Below are 17,865 nucleotides of genomic sequence, written 5' to 3' on the forward strand. Positions count from 1 at the left end.
GGGGTCAGTAGCCATGAGGGGTTGGGGTAACCAGAGTCACCTGCAAATATCGAGGGATACCTGTTAGACACACACTAACCCTTGTGGCCCACACCATACTCATGTACCAACATCCACTGGATGGGAACCAGGGCTCACCTATTAGCCACACCCGGTGCCTCTGGAGTTCAGCCATAGCATATGGGATGCTGCTATTTCTCAGGATAAAGACATCATGCACAGACCCTGCATACTTTGCATTGACATGGGAGATGTACTGGTCTGCCAGGCACACTATCTGCACATTCATGGAGTGAAAGCTCTTACGATTTCTGAACACCTGTTCATTTCTCTGGGGGAGGACAAATGCAATATGTGTACCATCATTAGCCCCAATTATGTTTGGGATATGTCCCATTGCATAGAAGTCAGCTTTCACTGTGGCCAAATCCTCCACCTGGGGGAAAACGATGCAGCTGTGCATGTTTTTAATCAGGGCAGACAACACTCTGGCCAGCACTATTCCCCCCCCCGAAATGGCAACCACCTGTCCTGTGTAGATGGACATGTGGAAATAAAGTAATGCCGCTGAGGTTGTCCACCATTGCGGGAGGTGGTCGAATACCGCCTTGCAACTACTCAATGTGTGTCATTGGGCCCTATGGGTTACAGTGGCCAATGGAGATGTACGCCGGTGGTGACGGTATGCACTGCTGCGGATGTAACCGTCATTTTCTATCTGTTCATTCACTTGCTAACTGACCTTCAACAGGAGAGGACCTACACTGCGAGTGCTGCTGTGACCTGTGTCTGGAACAGACCATGACTCGTGTCACTGGGGAAAGGGCCCCTGCCTTCAATGCTGCAGAGTTGGAGAGACTGGTGGATGGGGTCCTACCCCATTACGGAATGCTGTATGGGCCTCCATACCAACAGGTGAGTACACTGTGAGCACAATGCATGTGGGATGAATGCATGGAGTACTGTGTGTGAGGGCCTCGTGTGGTGGGGGGTTGGTGGATGGGCCCTGGGCAGCGTGCTGCTTGTATGGTGGGCAATGTCTGTCCATAAGGGGATGTGAGGGCTATGGTGGGACATGAGTGTAACAGGCGGGATGGCCTGACTGATACCTTTTCTTATGTGTATTTCTCTGCAGGTCAGCGCCCATCAGAAAAAGGGTATATGGCGGGCCATCGCCAAGGACACGCAGACCCTGGGGGTCTCCGGCAGGTGGAGCACCCACTGTCGCAAACGGTGGGAGGACCTGAGATGCAGGGCAAGGAAGACTGTGGAGGCCCAGCTGGGGATGGCCTCCCAACGAGAAAGTGGTACCCGTCGAACCCTGACCCCCCAATGGCCCGCATACTGGCGGTGGCCTATCCGGAGCTGGATGGGTGTTTGAGGGTATCAGAGCAGCCACAAGGGGGTGCATACAGTTTCCCAACATACTACTTATGCGTGGTGGGGTGCTCTCCGGGTGGGGGATGTGGGCCTGTGGGAGCCCCTAGGCCAGGCCGGACATTGCAGGGTAGGTCCCATGTTGGGCAGGGTCTGCTGTATACCACCTCCTACCAAGCTAGTAGGCATCCACTACTGGGCAGGGGTCTGTGGGTCTCAGGTATGCTGCTATTGGCGTTAGGTATTCCTGTCCATGGCCTGGTGACTAGCATTGTGACTGGTTGTGCATTGCCTAGTGCATAGGGCTGTTCCCTGCGTGTGTGTGTTGTGTACGCCAGCTGTGGTGTTGGAGCAGCCATTGACCAAGTGTATCCTTTGTCTCTCCCCCCGCTTTTTGTTTTCTCACCCTGTCCTTAGGTGCATTAGCATCATCTGGTGGAGGAGCAGAGTCACCAGCGACGGAGGGAGCTGCATCCCACAGGGCCCATGAGGCCGAATTCACCGATGGTGAGAGCACCAGTGGGACGGAGGGCGAAGGGAGCACCACGGCGGAGACAGGTGGGGACAGACCGGACACGGATACCTCCTCCGATGGGAGCTCCCTGGTGGTGGTGGACACCTCTGTGCCCACCCCAACTACAGGTACCTCTGCCACCCCGAACCAGCACTGCCCTCCCAGCAGCCCCTCAGCGTGTTTCCCGTGCCCGCTCACCCAGGAGGGTGGGCATCTCCTTCGCCCCAGGCACCTCAGGCCCTTCTCCAGTTAGCCCTGCTGCCCTGAGTGAGGAGACTATTGACCTCCTGTGATCCATCTCTGTTGGGAAGCCGTCCGAGACTGCAGGGGATGGGCTGGAGCCTCTCCCCACCACTGCCAGCACCGCAACCAGCACCACTACCAGCACCGCCACCAGCACCGCCACCAGCAGCAGCAGCCCCAGTGGGCAACCGTCCAAGGCTTCAGGGGGTGGGATGGAGCCTCCCCTCACCACTGCCAGCCCCGACACCAGCACCGCCAGTGCCACCACTGAGCAGCCGTCACCGCCGGCTGGCAGTGTGTAGTCCTGCCTCTATGGGCTGTAGTGCATCCTGAACCCTGCAAATCCTGTACGTGCGACACCCAGGTGAGAGATTGTGACCTTGCATGCACTCCCCAAGTGCTGCATCACAGAGCACAAATCCCCTTCCAGAAACAGGGGAAGAAGCCATCCACTCACCCCATCCTTGCCAGGATGAGGCACACTGGGCACAATGCCCCGTCCAGAACCAATGGAGAAGCCATCCTCTTATCCCATCCTTGCCAGGATGAAGCACAGTGGGCACTATACCCCCTCCAGAACCAGTGGAGAAGCCATCCCCTCACCCCATCCTTGCAAGGATGAAGCACACTGGGCACTATGCCCCTTCCACAACCAGTGGAGAAGCCATCCACTACTGAGACTGTGGCCTTGCACTCCCCAGGACCAAGCAGTGGGCAAACCACCCACTAGAGAGACTGTGGCCTTGCACTCCCCAGGACCAAGCAGTGGGCAAACCACCCACTTAATAGACTGTGGTCTTGCACTCCCCAGGACCAAGCAGTAGTCAAATCACCCAATTGAGAGACTGTGGCCTTGCACTCCCCAGGACCAAGCAGTGGGCACACCACCCACTTAAGAGACTGTGGCCTTGCACTCCCCAGGACCAAGCAGTGGGCAAATCACCCACTTGAGAGACTGTGGCCTTGCACTCCCCAGGACATTGCACAGGGCATGTAGCCCCCTCCAGGACCAGTGGCGTTATACCATCTTCCGACTGAGGTGACCCCCATCCCCCTGAGGTGCCTGTGTATTTTTGACCTGATGCCCCTGCAGTGTTCTCTCCGTGTTGTTGCAGGAGTGAGGAGGGGCCTTGGCCTATGTGTTGTAGCCTGTGGCCCACAGACATTTAGGACTGGGCAGTTTCCCTCCATTTGTAAATATGTATATACATTTTGAATTTGAAGCACATATTTATACTATTTTGTCTTATTACACTCACTTTAATCAATTCCTTTTGTCCTTGCATTATTCCTGAGGAGTATGGGGTAAATATGTGATGGTCGTGCATCTGGTTGCATGTATGGTGTTGGGGGTGGGGGTGTTGTGTGTGTGTGTCATTCTCTTTTTCCTCCCCCCTCCCTTGTGTGCTAGGAGGCAGTGCTCACCGTGGTCGTCTTCGCCGGCGTTGCTGCTCATTATGCAGGAAAAGGTATATAAGCATGGGGAAGATGTGCAACTCTGGCTCCATGGCGTCTTGGTTGTTCCCTGTCTCTCCAGAGGTGAGTCCTCTGACTTCTGTGTTCTGTTTCCCCAGAAAAGGTGGCGGATAGGTGTGCCATAATAGTGTGGGAGGTACATTGTCTTTCGCCTGGCTGTTGGCAGTTACCGCTGTGGTGTTTGTTGCTACCGCTGTGGCGGTTGGCGTGTTAAAGTGGCTGTCTGTGTGAGCGGTTTCCGCCGTGGTCATAATTCCATTTTTGTTACCCCCGGCCTGTTGGGGGTATTACCAACGCTTTCTCACCGACCACCAGGGTTGTAATGAGGGCCACAATCTAAAAACAAACTTTACTAAATGTTGTATTTTTAATTTGTGGGTTCAAAGACCCAATACTACAAATTTCTATCTGATCCCAAAGGGAATCTGCACTTTAATAATATTTAAAGGCAGCCCCCATGTTAACCTATCAGGGAGATAGGTCTTGCAACAGTGAGAACTGAATTTGGCAGTATTACACTGTTAGGACAATTAAAACACATAAGTACATGTCCCACCTTTTACATACTCTGCACCCTGCCCACAGGGCTACCTAGGGCCTACTTTAGGGGTGCCTTACATGTATAAAAAGGGATGGTTTAGGCGTGGCAAGTGGGTACACTTGTCAAGTCGAATTGACAGTTTGAAACTGCACACACTGACACTGCAGTGCCAGGTCTGAGCCATGTTTACAGTGATACTCATGTGGGTGGCACAACCAGTGCTGCAGGCCCACTAGTAGCATTTGTTTTACAGGCCCTGGGCACCTCTAGTGCACTGTACTAGGGACCTACTAGTAAATCAAATATGCCAATCAGGGATTACTCAATTACACATACATTTTACATAGGAGCACTTGCACTTTAGCACTGGATAGCAGTGGTAAAGTGCCCAGAGTGCCATAAACAATAGCAAAAACAGAGTCCAGCACACATCAACAACCTGAGAAACAGAGCCAGAAAATTAGGGGAGACCACACCAAGGATGCCAAGTCTAGCAGATCATATTTAAAAACTAACACGTTTAATAAAGTACTTTTCATTATAGTGCTGTGATGTGTCATATAAATGTCAGACCTTCTGCATGTTAAAGAAATAAACATTTTTGAATTTTGAATGGACTACATCATATATTACATAATATGTTTGGAACGATCTACATAGTTAACATGTTCAGGGCTCGGCTTGGCTCTGGCTCAGTTCTCCCTGTTAAGTTGTTGGCTCTCCCACCTCTACTGCAATACTTAGAGTGCCACCACTAAAGTGACCATGTAAAGCATGGCTCTGGACCTGCCGTAGCAGCCTAGCTGGATGGTTTTATAACTACCATTTCAAAATCACCCTTTTGCCAGGCCTAAACCTTCCTTTTAAATTGTAGTTAAAGCAGCTCTAAAGTAGGCCTTGCCAGCCCTATAGCAGGGTGCATAGTATTTCAAAGCAGGCTATATGTATTTAATGTTCTTATATGTCCTCACAATGAAAAAGACCCCAAACCTGCTTTTGCACTGTAGCAAGGCTGGGTGTGCCATAGTAACACTGGGTTACATTATTACACATCGAATGCCTGATTCACAAAGGTAAACTTAGACCAAACTTCTAAGTTTACCAGGCCCAATAAAGCTAACTTCAGATTGGCAGTAGCTAGAAAAATACTTCAAACACTAATTTTCACAGTTAAACAAAGTCCAACTTAATGCTAATGTTGAATGTTGTCTATTTGAGAAATAATGACTCTAGAAAGTCACTATTCCTACTGCCTAAAGCCTCTGGTAGCCTTTTCATGGATAATCCACAACTGTCACCTGGTAGCCTGCTGCCACCTGCAAGGAGGTGTTAATGGCTCTCAAGAAAGGGACCAAAAGGGCCTTATCTAGGATGAGGATTTTCCCACCAACTGTACAAGCTTTAAAGCTGTCAAGTCGAATTGACAGTTTGAAACTGCACACACTGACACTGCAGTGCCAGGTCTGAGCCATGTTTACAGTGATACTCATGTGGGTGGCACAACCAGTGCTGCAGGCCCACTAGTAGCATTTGTTTTACCGTCTGTCACCGCACCCTAATCACCCGCCTCTGCTCCACCGGGATCCAAGACCAGGCCCTGGACTGGATCGCCTCCTTCCTCGCAAACCGCTCCCAAAGAGTCTACCTCCCTCCGTTTCGCTCAGAACCCACTGAGATCATCTGCGGCGTACCTCAAGGCTCATCACTCAGCCCGACACTCTTCAATGCCTACATGAGCCCCCTCGCCAACATCGTACGCAAGCACGACATCATCATCACCTCCTACGCCGACGACACCCAACTTATACTCTCCCTCACCAAGGACCCCGCCAGCGCCAAGACCAACCTACAAGAGGGTATGAAGGACGTCGCAGATTGGATGAGGCTCAGCCGCCTAAAGCTGAACTCTGAAAAAACTGAAGTCCTCATCCTCGGCAACACCCCGTCCGCCTGGGACGACTCCTGGTGGCCCACGTCCCTCGGCACCGCACCGACCCCCGCAGACCACGCCCGCAACCTCGGCTTCATCTTGGACCCTCTTCTCACCATGACCAAGCAAGTCAACGCCGTGTCCTCCGCCTGCTTCCTCACCCTCCGCATGCTCCGCAAGATCTTCCGCTGGATCCCCGCCGACACCAGAAAAACCGTGACCCACGCCCTCGTCACGAGCCGCCTGGACTACGGCAACACCCTCTACGCCGGGACCACAGCCAAACTCCAAAATCGCCTACAACGCATTCAAAACGCCTCGGCCCGCCTCATCCTCGACGTACCCCGCAGCAGCCACATCTCCGCACACCTGAGACACCTGCATTGGCTCCCAGTCAGCAAAAGGATCACCTTCCGACTTCTCACCCACGCACACAAAGCCCTCCACGACAAGGGACCGGAATACCTCAACAGACGCCTCAACTTCTACGTCCCCACCCACCCCCTCCGCTCCTCTGGCCTCGCACTCGCCGCCGTCCCTCGCATCCGACGCTCCACGGCGGGTGGGAGATCTTTCTCCTTCCTGGCGGCCAAGACCTGGAACTCCCTCCCCACCAGCCTCAGGACCACCCAGGACCACTCCGCTTTCTGGAGACTCCTAAAGACCTGGCTGTTCGAGCAGCGATAACCAGCCCCTTTGTCCCTAGCGCCTTGAGACCCGCACGGGTGAGTAGCGCGCTTTATAAATGCTAATGATTTGATTTGATTTGATAAAGGGCAATTCTCTCTCATAGGCAGATGTAAATTATACCTTGTCCTGCCCCCTCCCTTTTCCTGTTAGGATGGCACTAATCCTAGTGGGGGGAAAACCTATTTCAGAATTGGTTTGCAGTGGGGTTTCTTATTTACAAGACACACATGAGGGGTGTGCACAGAGCTCTACTCAGGGAAAGAAAGGTTCTGCCATGTTGTATTTTGACAGAACTGTGCACTGTAGGATTGCTTAGGCCCACACCCCTAGAAAAGTATGTCAAAGTGGGTAGGGTTGCCCGTGGGAACATTTTTCCTGTTGGTTACCCAAAACCTAGTGGCAGACATAAATGTGGCAACCCTGGATACATACTTCAAAACACATCTGGATCTGGACAAAGATTTGGACTCCAAAGCTGAGCTGGCTGACCTGTTCAGCAACAAGACTACAAAAGCTGTACAAAGTCAACTTTTGCCACATGTCTAGTTGCCGAGTTCCAACTAGATTTGCTGTAGACCCTGCTAGGGGCTTCTGGGAGAAAAATGCTATTCTCCAAGTGGTGCCCACAATGTGATGACTGCACCAAGGCTCACACTGAGGACTCATGCTTCACCAGTCTGCCGTTGTCAAGCCCGCCTTCGAATCCAGCCTGCAGCCCAACCCACAGATGACCCATCAATGAGGACTTTTCTCCAGAAATTCTCCTAGTCAGAAAGTAACATTTTCACCAGGCCAAATCTGGTTCCTGTAAGCAACTGGTAGGAGTGGACCTAGTGCTATCAGATTACCCCAATTGGTGTTTTGCTCTTTTAGATGCCATTTTGACTTAAAACTTCATGAAATCCCATCCTTCAAGCTAACTGTTTCTAATGTTATCCACAGAAAATGGGCCTTATTATGTTCTTGGCGGATGGGATACTCCGTCACAAACTGCTATAGAAAGGGTAGGTCCTAAACGTTCGCCTCTCAAATAATTTAAGAGAGGGGTGTAGAATGATGGCATATGACCATTGTACAACGGGAAAAGGGCAGTCTACGCGCCTTTGACATCAGGTCAATTTTGGGCCCAGTCAGGTTTGTTTACTTACCCTTAAGCTCAACCCTTGGTAGCTGTGGCTGCGAGGTGTAAGGTTTAGCAAAGGAAAAATGTTTAAAGCACTTAACAGCACCACATAACAGAACAAGAAAGTCACAAGACATTAAAGAAACAAGAATCCAATTAATAAAAAATGATTAGATTTTTATACATTTTTAGAGACCTTAAGCATTAAAATCCACTAACTGGTTCTGGAGATACAGATTTTAGAAGTAATAAATAACTTTCATATCAACTGAAAACAAGCATTGGCAAACAAAATGCCTGGAAACCTTTGAAAAGATTGTGAAAGTTAGTTCGACAAATCCGGCCCGAGCTGGGCAACAAGTCTGGCAGGACAGAGGTCTAGGGGGCCAGATAGGATACTGTGGACAGTCACCTGGCTGACAGAGTGTTTTTAAGGCAAGATTCAAACTTTACAGGATGACCGCCATCAACGTTAATGGACTGGCCCTGATGCAGAGGGATGCAGACACAAAATGCTCAAAGGAAGCTCTGGTTAATGGGGATGGCTTTGTGGTGATTCCTCAGTCCACGGGTTAAGTGGGGCAAACTTGGCCCCAGAGGGTAGGGTCCCTTGAAGTCCTCTACCTTGCAGTAGCCAGCCAGCTACTGGTCAGTCTGCACTGTGAGTGGGGCAAAATCCTTTGGTCGGGGCTAGTATCCCTTGGGTATGATGAATCCAGTCCTGGATAGTACTGCTGGGGTCAGCAGACACAGGTGCAGGTTTTGGCAATGTCGAATTTGTCCTCTTGAGTGCCTGGAGACTGGCTGTGGCAAAACTCCTGCAGTGGCTACCAACTTTGTGACTTGGGCAACTTCAGCTCTCGTGTCCCTGGAGCTGGTTCCAGGAGAATAGCGACTGATCCTTGGAGTCACTGCTGTTGTTGGAATGTTGGGAGTAAGCTTTTGCCAGGAGAAATAGGCACAGGCCAACCTTTTCTAGACCAAGTGCAGCAGGTGCAGTCTTTTCACGCATGCAACCACTCTTTGTGTGGCCCAAGGGCAGCTGGGCAGTCCTTCTTCGGTTCTCTCTCTGATCCCAGCATGAACTGAGGGCAGGGTACCAGGGTTGCCGTATTTATCCTGGGGGAAAGTGCCCTGAAGGGCCCATGTGATCACTAGCCAATGCCCCCCCTCTTACCTAGTGATGTAGTTCCTGTGATGTGTGGCATCTGGTTATCCCAGAATGTCACATTCTTGCCTGCTTTAAAATGGCACAACCCTTCTTCCATCATCAGGAGCTTGGTAGCCCACCCTAGAGGTCTGGCTACCTGAGGGCTACAGGCGGCTCAGCTAAGGCAGCGTCCCCTTTGAAGCTCACCTCTGGGATAAATCCCTGAGTGGCCTTCCTGGCAGAGGAAGTGCTTCTGCATTGCCTTTATTCCTGACCCTGGGAGTCATACACACATCTTCCCAGGTGGGCAGAAAGCTGTCTGTGTGTGTGTCTTTGCGAGGTTACCCGACGAGCAGAGAACACAGTGGTAACTTTCTAAAAGTTGCCTACCTTTAGTAGTGATATCAATTTCAACCTGATCATCAGGTTGCATTTAATACCATGATTAATTTGATACCTTACATGAAATAGTTTGTTAGTTCCAGTCAAAAGTTAGCCAGGTTGTGATGCTACCCAGTAACCCAGTGGTAGCCTATGGCGCTACCAACTTTAGCCACAGCAAAACGACAATTTGAAAATGTTGCTGTCACAATAGTTTGGAAAACCTATATCTTACTTCACAAAATAAAGCTTCTTGCCATAGGACTCCATAGGTCTTCCTTAGGGGAGGCTCATATATAATGTGTAGAAAAGTACCCTCTTTTTGGCATGGTCACCCCATTTTCTGCCTGTTGTCAGTGTGTTTGACTGTGTTCACTGGGATCCTGCTGTGATTATGCTTTCTCTCCTCTAAATGTTGTCACTGCATACTGGTTATCCAATATTTCACCCAAAATTGGCATACTGGTGCCCCCTTATAAGTCCTTAGTATATGGTACCTAGGTACCCAGAGCACTGGGGTTCCAGGGGACCACTATGGGCTGCAGCATTTCCTTTGCCACCAATAGGGAGCCCACGCAAAGGCTTCTGCGGGACCACCATTGCAGCCTGCGTGAAAAGGTTCATGCACCCTTTCACTACCATTTACACAGCACCAGGTCACTTATAAGTCATCCTATAGCATGCCCTTCAGCCCTGAGGACAGGGTGCAGAGTACCTGTGTGTGAGGGCACCCCTGCACTAGCAGAGGTGCCCCCACGACCTCCAGGACCATTTTCTCAGGCTCTCTGAGTGCAGGGATGCCATTTTACATGTGTACTGGACATAGGTAACTACCTATGTCCAGCTACATAATGGCAACTCCCAACATAGGCATGTTTGGTATCAAACATATTGGAATCATACCCCAATGCTTTTACAATCATTGGTTGTATGATTCCATGCGCTCTGGGGGCTCCTTAGAGGACCCCCAGTATTGCCATTGCAGCCTTATGAGGTTTTCCAGGCAGTCCCAGCTGCTGCCACCTCTCAGACAGGTTTCTGCCCTCCTGTTGCTTGAGCAGCTCAAGCCCAGGAAGGCAAAACAAAGGATTTCCTTTGGGTGAGGGGTGTTATGCCCTCTCCCTTTTGGAAATATGTGTTACAAGCCTGGGAGGGGTAGCCTCCCTAGGCCTCTGGTTTGTGTTCCCCCTAGGTCCATTTCTAACTATTGTGACGTTCACTAATTGCACTGTTTTCTAACTGTGTTTATTGCTATTTATGCCTACTAGTGTATATAACTTGTGTATTACTTACCTCATAAGGGAGCATAGTCTCTATGGTATTTTTGACATTCGTGTCACCAAAATAAAGTACCTTTATTTTTGTTACACTGAGTATTTTCTTTCATGCGTGCGAGTACTGTGTGGCTACAGTGGTATTGCAAGAGCTTTGCATGCCTCCTAGTTAGGCCTTGGCTGCTCATCCACACTACCCCTGGAGGGCCTGGCTTCTAGTCACTGCCTACATTTCACTAATAAGGGATAACTGGACCTGGTATAAGGTGTAAGTACCTTAGGTACCCACTATAAACCAGGCCAGCCTCCTACATCATGTCAAGGGATAAGTGGGCTTTGCCATTGGTTTGATTGGCACAGTTGAACTGGCAGTGAAAACACTATCCTTCCAGTCTGCAGTGGAAGGCTGGGAGCCATTTTGTACCTCACATGAAGGGTGGTACGATCCTGGTACGATCAGTGCTGCATCTCTGGGCCTGATTAAGAAATTGGGGGACAGGTTTATCTGTCAAAAAGGTTGCAGCTATCTCGACCGCCCAAATGTATACCCCTCTATATACAATAGTATTTAACCCCTTTATATTCAATAGTATTTAGATTTCGGCGGATGGGATATCCGTCGCTGTTGTGATAGAGTAACCTGTCCCCCAACATCTAAATCAGCCCCTCTGTCTTACATGCCTTGGGTTCCATATACTATGGACTTATATGTGAGTCAGACCGTGCCAATTGGGTGTGTCCAATTTGACATATACTTTGTATGGGATTAAAACACTTGAACTGAGATCTGGTTAGCAGGTCTCAGTGCAATCTCAGAGTCGTAAAAACCAGCAGCATCGGGCAAAACTGTTCGGAGTGAACATGCAAACAGGCGTTTCCTTACCGGTTCCATTTTTGATTGCTGTGTGCTTTACAAGCCATAAGGTGGACGTGCTTATACAGCCTTAAATGACAGTGGAGGTGTATTACCTTCATTTCTGAGCTGAAGGGTGCAGCTCCAGACACTGAAGTTTAGAGCTATCTGGACATGCCTGCCCTTAGAAATGCAATGTGACCTATTTATCAAATGATTGCAGTTTATTTCTGCAAGAGAGCTAGCATTTGGGTGATGATAAGGGAGTGGGGTGAGTAAGCAGATTAACACGTCAGAGGTACAGGGTTTCTAAACAGGGCTAAGGCTCTTTATGTCCCTTCAATAACCTATTAAGGAAGGCTGATAAAAACCATGTGCAGAGCTTCATTCTCATTGTACTTTTTTCATGGGTATTCCTGCTTGGAGTAAGGGGTCATCACTATCCGCTGTGAGAACCATCACCTTACACAAATAATTGTCTGCATTGCAGAAAGAAGATATTTGGTATGAAAAGGAATCACTCCTTACTGATTCGTGATCTGTTGACAGTAGATCCCCAAAACCTTACTTGGCTCCAGATCCAAACTGCTTCGCTGACCAAGCACAGGGTTACTTGTCAGAGTGCATGAAGAGCTGCTGTGATCGAGGGCTGCTATCACTCAAAGCAAATACCTGAGAACCGATGGGACATGCTTGCATTTTCGAGATGCTGTATTTCTGTTTTTATTTTAAGCAACATATGAACTGAGAACCGTTTAGGCAACTTGGGTGAGTTCAGGGCGAGAGTGTGTGTTCATGAAAGGGCACAATTAAGGGTTCTGAAGGCAGTTCACCCTTCCTACAGTGCATGTTAGTAAGTCATAAAGGTGGTTGGTCTACATGCTTATCAAAACTTTGGCACCCATGTAGTATATACAGGGTGATGTACATGTACCAGCCAATAGTAGTTAACTTTATATGTGACGAAAGTGTCCACACATATCTAGTGAAATATAGACTGTGCGGAAGGCAAATAAAAAGCTATGTCTACCATTTAAGTATGAGAGGGAAGGCAATAGGATATGAAGAAAGGGAGGTGATGCAAAGAAGTCCACACAGAAGGACAGATTGAAAAGACAGTGATACAGTTATGAAGAGGAAGGAGATGATTTGTGAGACATACAGATAAGCATTTCAACAAGTTGTGGACAGAAAAAGAGCCTGAGTGTCTAACAGAGTCAGAGACGATAGACGAAAGTGGTATGAAGGGGATAATATTAGTGTTTGACGCACTCTGAAGACAAATACCACTTCGTCAGACCATATTAATGTTAAACGTAGTCTTATATTTTCAGAATGCTAACATTTTCAATTCTAATTATTCACAAAAATGCACTGTTGTTACATATTTAGCTGATACCGATAACAAGCATTGGATATGCCAACGTGTCTGACTTGTTTTAGGTAAATGTTTGTTATTGCGTGATATGGTCAAGTGACATCTTGTGTGAAGGACAGGATTTTAGATCAAATATTGTAAGCTGTGCCTTTAGTTGCGCAGGCCATGTATCTGTCAGGGTCTGGCAATGAACAAACAGGGAAAGATACACAAGTGCAAGACTGTTTGATTTTTGCTAAAGATATGCGAAAAACTGAGACCAATTGGAGGCTGTGAAGGGCCAGCTTTTAGAGGTTGGCCAACAGAGGGCGTCAGCACCTCATAGTTACTACGAAAGGGCTATGAATTAGGAAGATGTCACCTGGCAGCTTTCAGTTTGTTGCATAGTGCCTGCTAGGTTTCCACTGCATCTCATAACCTCCACATTTCTTGCTTAGTTCCCTTACCCAATTACATGTTTCCCCTGGTCTCTTGTTTCTTTATTTCCTTTCCAGTGCACACCCATTTTGGAAACCCTCCCCCAACTTTTTCATCCACATTTAAGCACTGTCACCCTCTCTCTAAAGCCTAATTATTCAATGATCTCTCTTTAATGCTTTATCTCTGTCATGTCATATGTGAAAAAGTTCTATTTTGTGTGGTCACCACAACTTTTTTGCTGAATGTTTTTACAGTTTTTTTGACTCAGCACTCTGGAACACTAATGTCTAGTGACCCAAAAACCATGTATAAATGTGCTCATCCCTGTATGGCATATTTAGCTCTCCTGTAAGGCTATAGTATATGTTGTAGAAACGACACCCACGGCATGGAAAGTTAAATGGCACCTGACACTGCAGCACTTTTTGTGCCATTAACTAGTGTGACATGGAAAATGTGACTCCATGTCTACCAATGTAGCCTGACTGTTGCACTTTAAACTCTAAATAACCCTTTTGCTAGGACAAAAACTTCCTTTTAAATATTAATAATTCACCCTGCTGTAGGCCTAATAGAATGCATGGTCTTTAACCCCTTTGCTGCCAGGCCTTTCCCCCTTCCTGTGCCAAGCCTTTTTTGGCTATGTGGGATAGTTCGTACTTAGGCCCTCATAACGTTTTGTCCCCATAAGCTATCCACCAAATTTGCGTCCTTTTTTTCCAACATCTTAGGGATTCTAAAGGTACCCAGAGTTTGTGGGTTCCCCTGGAGGAGACCAAGAAATTAGCCAAAATACAGCCAAAAAATTGTTTTTTTCAAAAAAATTGGAAAAAGGGGCTGCAGAAGAAAGCATGTGTTTTTTTCTCTGAAAATGGCATCAAGGAAGAGTTTGTGGTGCTAAGATCAACATCTTCCCAGCTTTCAGGAACAGGCAGACTTGAATCAGAAAACCACATTTTTCAACACAATTTTGGTATCTTACTGGGACATACACTATTTACATATTTTTTTGTGCTCTCAGCCTCCTTCCAGTTAGTGACAGAAATGGATGTGAAACCTATGCTGGTTCCCAGACAGCGAAACATTACTGAAAGGTAGACAAAATTATGAATTCAGAAATGGGTCATTTGTGTAGATTCTTCAATGTTTTCTTACAGGAAGTAACAACTAAAATAAAAAAAATATTGAAATTGAGGTGAACGAAAGAGCCATTTCTGTCCACGTTTTCTTCTATAACTTTTCACAGCTATGGCAGATTTTTTAAAGCGATATACCGTTACGTCTGCTGGACTGTTGTGGTTGTGGGTATATATAGGGCTTGTAGGTTCATCAAGAACCCTAGGTACCCAAAGCCAATAAATGAGCTGCACTTTGCAATTGGTTTTCATTACATACCGGATATACAGCAATTCATTTGTTGGAACATAAAGAGTGAAAAATAGATTTCAAGGAAACCTTTATATCTAAAAAATGGGCACAAGATAAGGTGTTCAGAAGCAGTGGTTATTCTCTGAATTCCAGGGTCCCCCTACTAGTATGTGAATTACATGGCATTTCTCAAACCAATTAGACTTCTTTTTCTACACACTAACTTACATTTGGAAGAGAAAAAAAGTAGAGAAAGACAAGGGGCAATAACACTTGTTCTTCAATTCTGTGTTCCCCTAAGTCTCCCGATGGAAATTGTACCTCACTTGTGTGGGTAGGCCTAGTGCACGCGACAGGAAATGCAACATGGACACATCACATTTTTACATTGAAATTTGACGTGTTTTTTGGAAAGTGCCTAGCTGTGGATTTTGGCCTCTAGCTCAGCCGGCACCTCAGGAAACCTACCAAACCTGTGCATTTTTGAAAAACAGGTAGCTAGGGGAATCCATGATGGGATGACTTGTGGGTCTCACACCAGGTTCTGTTTTACAACAAACCTAAAAATGTGGCCAAAAAAAACGTTTTCCTCACATTTCAGTGCTGCAAAGTTCTGGAATCTGAGAGCAGCCATAAACTTCCTTCTACTCAGCATTCCCCAAAGTCTCTTGATAAAAATGGTACCTCACTTGTGTGGGTAGGCCTAACATTCCCCTTAGTCTCCTGATAGAAATGATACATCACTTGTGTGGGTGGGCCAAGTGCCTGTGACAGGAAATGCCACAAAACACAACGTGGACACATTACATTTTCCTAAAGAAAACTGACCTGTTTTTTGCAAAGTGCCTAGCTGTGGATTTTGGCCTGTAGCTCAGCCAGCACCTAGGGAAACGTAGCAAACCTATACATTTTTTTAAACTAAACACCTATGGGAATTCAGAATGGGGTGACTTGTGGGGATCTCTCCAGGGGTTCTGTTACCCAGAACCCTTTGCAAAACTTTACATTCGACAAACAAACACTTTTTCCTCACATTTCGGTGATAGAAAGTTCTGGAATCTGAGAGGGGCCACAAATTTCCTTCCACTCAGCATTCCCCCAAGTCTGCCAATAAAAATGGTACCTCACTTGTGTTGGTAGGCCTAGTGCCCACAACAGGAAACACCCCAAAACATAACATGCGCACATCACATTTTTACGTTGAAAACTGATGTGTTTTTTGGCAAGTGTCGAGCTGTGGATTTTGGTCTCTAGTTCAGCCGGCACCTAGGAAAACCTACTAAACCTGTAAAAATTTTTAAACTAGACACCTAAGGGAACCCAGGATGGGGTAACTTGTGCTGTCACCAGTTTCTTTTACCAAGAATCCTTTGCAAATCCCAGAATATGGAGAAAAAAACACTTTTTCTTCATATTTTGGTGATAGAGAGTTCTGAAATCTGAGAGGACCCACAAATTTCCTTCCACCCAGCATTCCCCCAAGTCTCCCAATACAAATGGTACCTCACTTGTGTGGGTAGGTCTAGTGCCCACAACAGAAATACCCCAAAACAAAACATGGACACATCAAATTTTTCTTACTAACCTGATTTTTGAAAAGTGCCTAGCTGTGGATTTTAGCCTCTAGCTCATCTGGCACCTAGGAAAACTTAGCAAATCTGGATATTTATGATAACTAGACACCTAAGGGAACCCAGGATGGGGTAACTTGTGGCACTCTCACCAGGTTCTGCTACCCAGAATCCTTTGCAAACCTCAAAATGTGGCAAAAAAAACACTTTTTCCTCATATTACGGTGCTGTAAAGTTCTGGAATCTGATGGGGGCCACAAACTTCCTTCTACCCAGCATTCCCCAAATCTCCTGATAAAAATGGTACCTCACCTGTGTGGGTAGGCCTAGTGCCCACGACAGGAAATACCCCAAAACACTACGTGGACACAACAAAATTATCAATTACAAAACAACTTGTTTTTGCAGGGGGTGCACATGCGTTTTTGGTCCTGGGATCAGCAACAATCTAGGGAAACCTACCAAACCCAGACATTTCTGAAAACTAGACACCTGAGGGAGTCCAGGGAGGTGTGACTTGTGTGGATCCCCCAGTGTTTTCTTACCCAGAATCCTCAGCAAATCTCACTTTTAGATAAAAAATCACATTTTCCCCACATTTCTGTGTGGGATCACTGCACCGGCACAAATTTCCTACCACCCAAAGTTCCCCTCAGTCTCAGGATAAAAATGATTTGTCACTTGCGTAGGTGGGCCAAGTGCCTGTGACAGGGAAGAGCTAAAAACTTGTCATAATTGAGAGGAAACCAAAGTAGGTCCAAAAGTACAGTTTGAAAAAAAAACGTTTTTAGGCTGACATTGGGGCTGACTTTTTATCGGTATAGATGCGACAATCTGGGGAGGTAGGAATTTTGTGGATTCCTGCAGATTCTTGAAGGTTCTATCACAAAAATGTGGGGAAAAGATGTGATTTCGAGCAAAGTTGTAGGTTTGCAGGGCATTTTGGGTAAGAAATTGGTGCTGGTGCATGTGAAGCACACCACCCTGATCTAACCCAGATGTTTAGTTTTCAGATGTGTCTAGGTCTCATAGATTTTTCTAGATGGCAGCGTCCCAAAGTCCAAAACGTGCAGCCCTCACCATTCCAAGTGGGATGATTTTGAGATTTAGCCAAGCTCTCATGGCCCAAATGTAAAATCAAAACCCAAAATAATCAATTGTCCTCTTGCTTGCCATTGGGGTAGGATCTTTTAGTGTGCGGGGGGAGGGCTGAAAGACTGTTAACCTCTTCAGTTGAGGTGGGGGCATAACCATTCCCATACTGATTGGTAGCCACCACCCACTATTTTTTTAATTCCCTGGCATCTATTAGGCTTTCTGCCCCCCCGTGAGTGGATCAGGAGTAATTGTCCCATCTGCCCACCGGTGGGCAGAACAACTTTGTCCCCATTTATTTGTGGTGGAGGCATGGCCATACCCCCACACTATTTTAAAAAAAAAAGTCTTCCCTGATCTCTAGTGGACTTTCTGCCCTCCTTGGGGGCAGATGGGCTTAACAAAGATAGGCTGATCTGCCCCCAAGGGGGGCAGAAATGGCCTAACATAAAATTTCCCCCCAAGGGGAGTTACCCTTGCA

The sequence above is a fragment of the Pleurodeles waltl genome, chromosome 3_1, assembly GCF_031143425.1.
Source record: "Pleurodeles waltl isolate 20211129_DDA chromosome 3_1, aPleWal1.hap1.20221129, whole genome shotgun sequence".
Taxonomy (NCBI): domain Eukaryota; kingdom Metazoa; phylum Chordata; class Amphibia; order Caudata; family Salamandridae; genus Pleurodeles; species Pleurodeles waltl.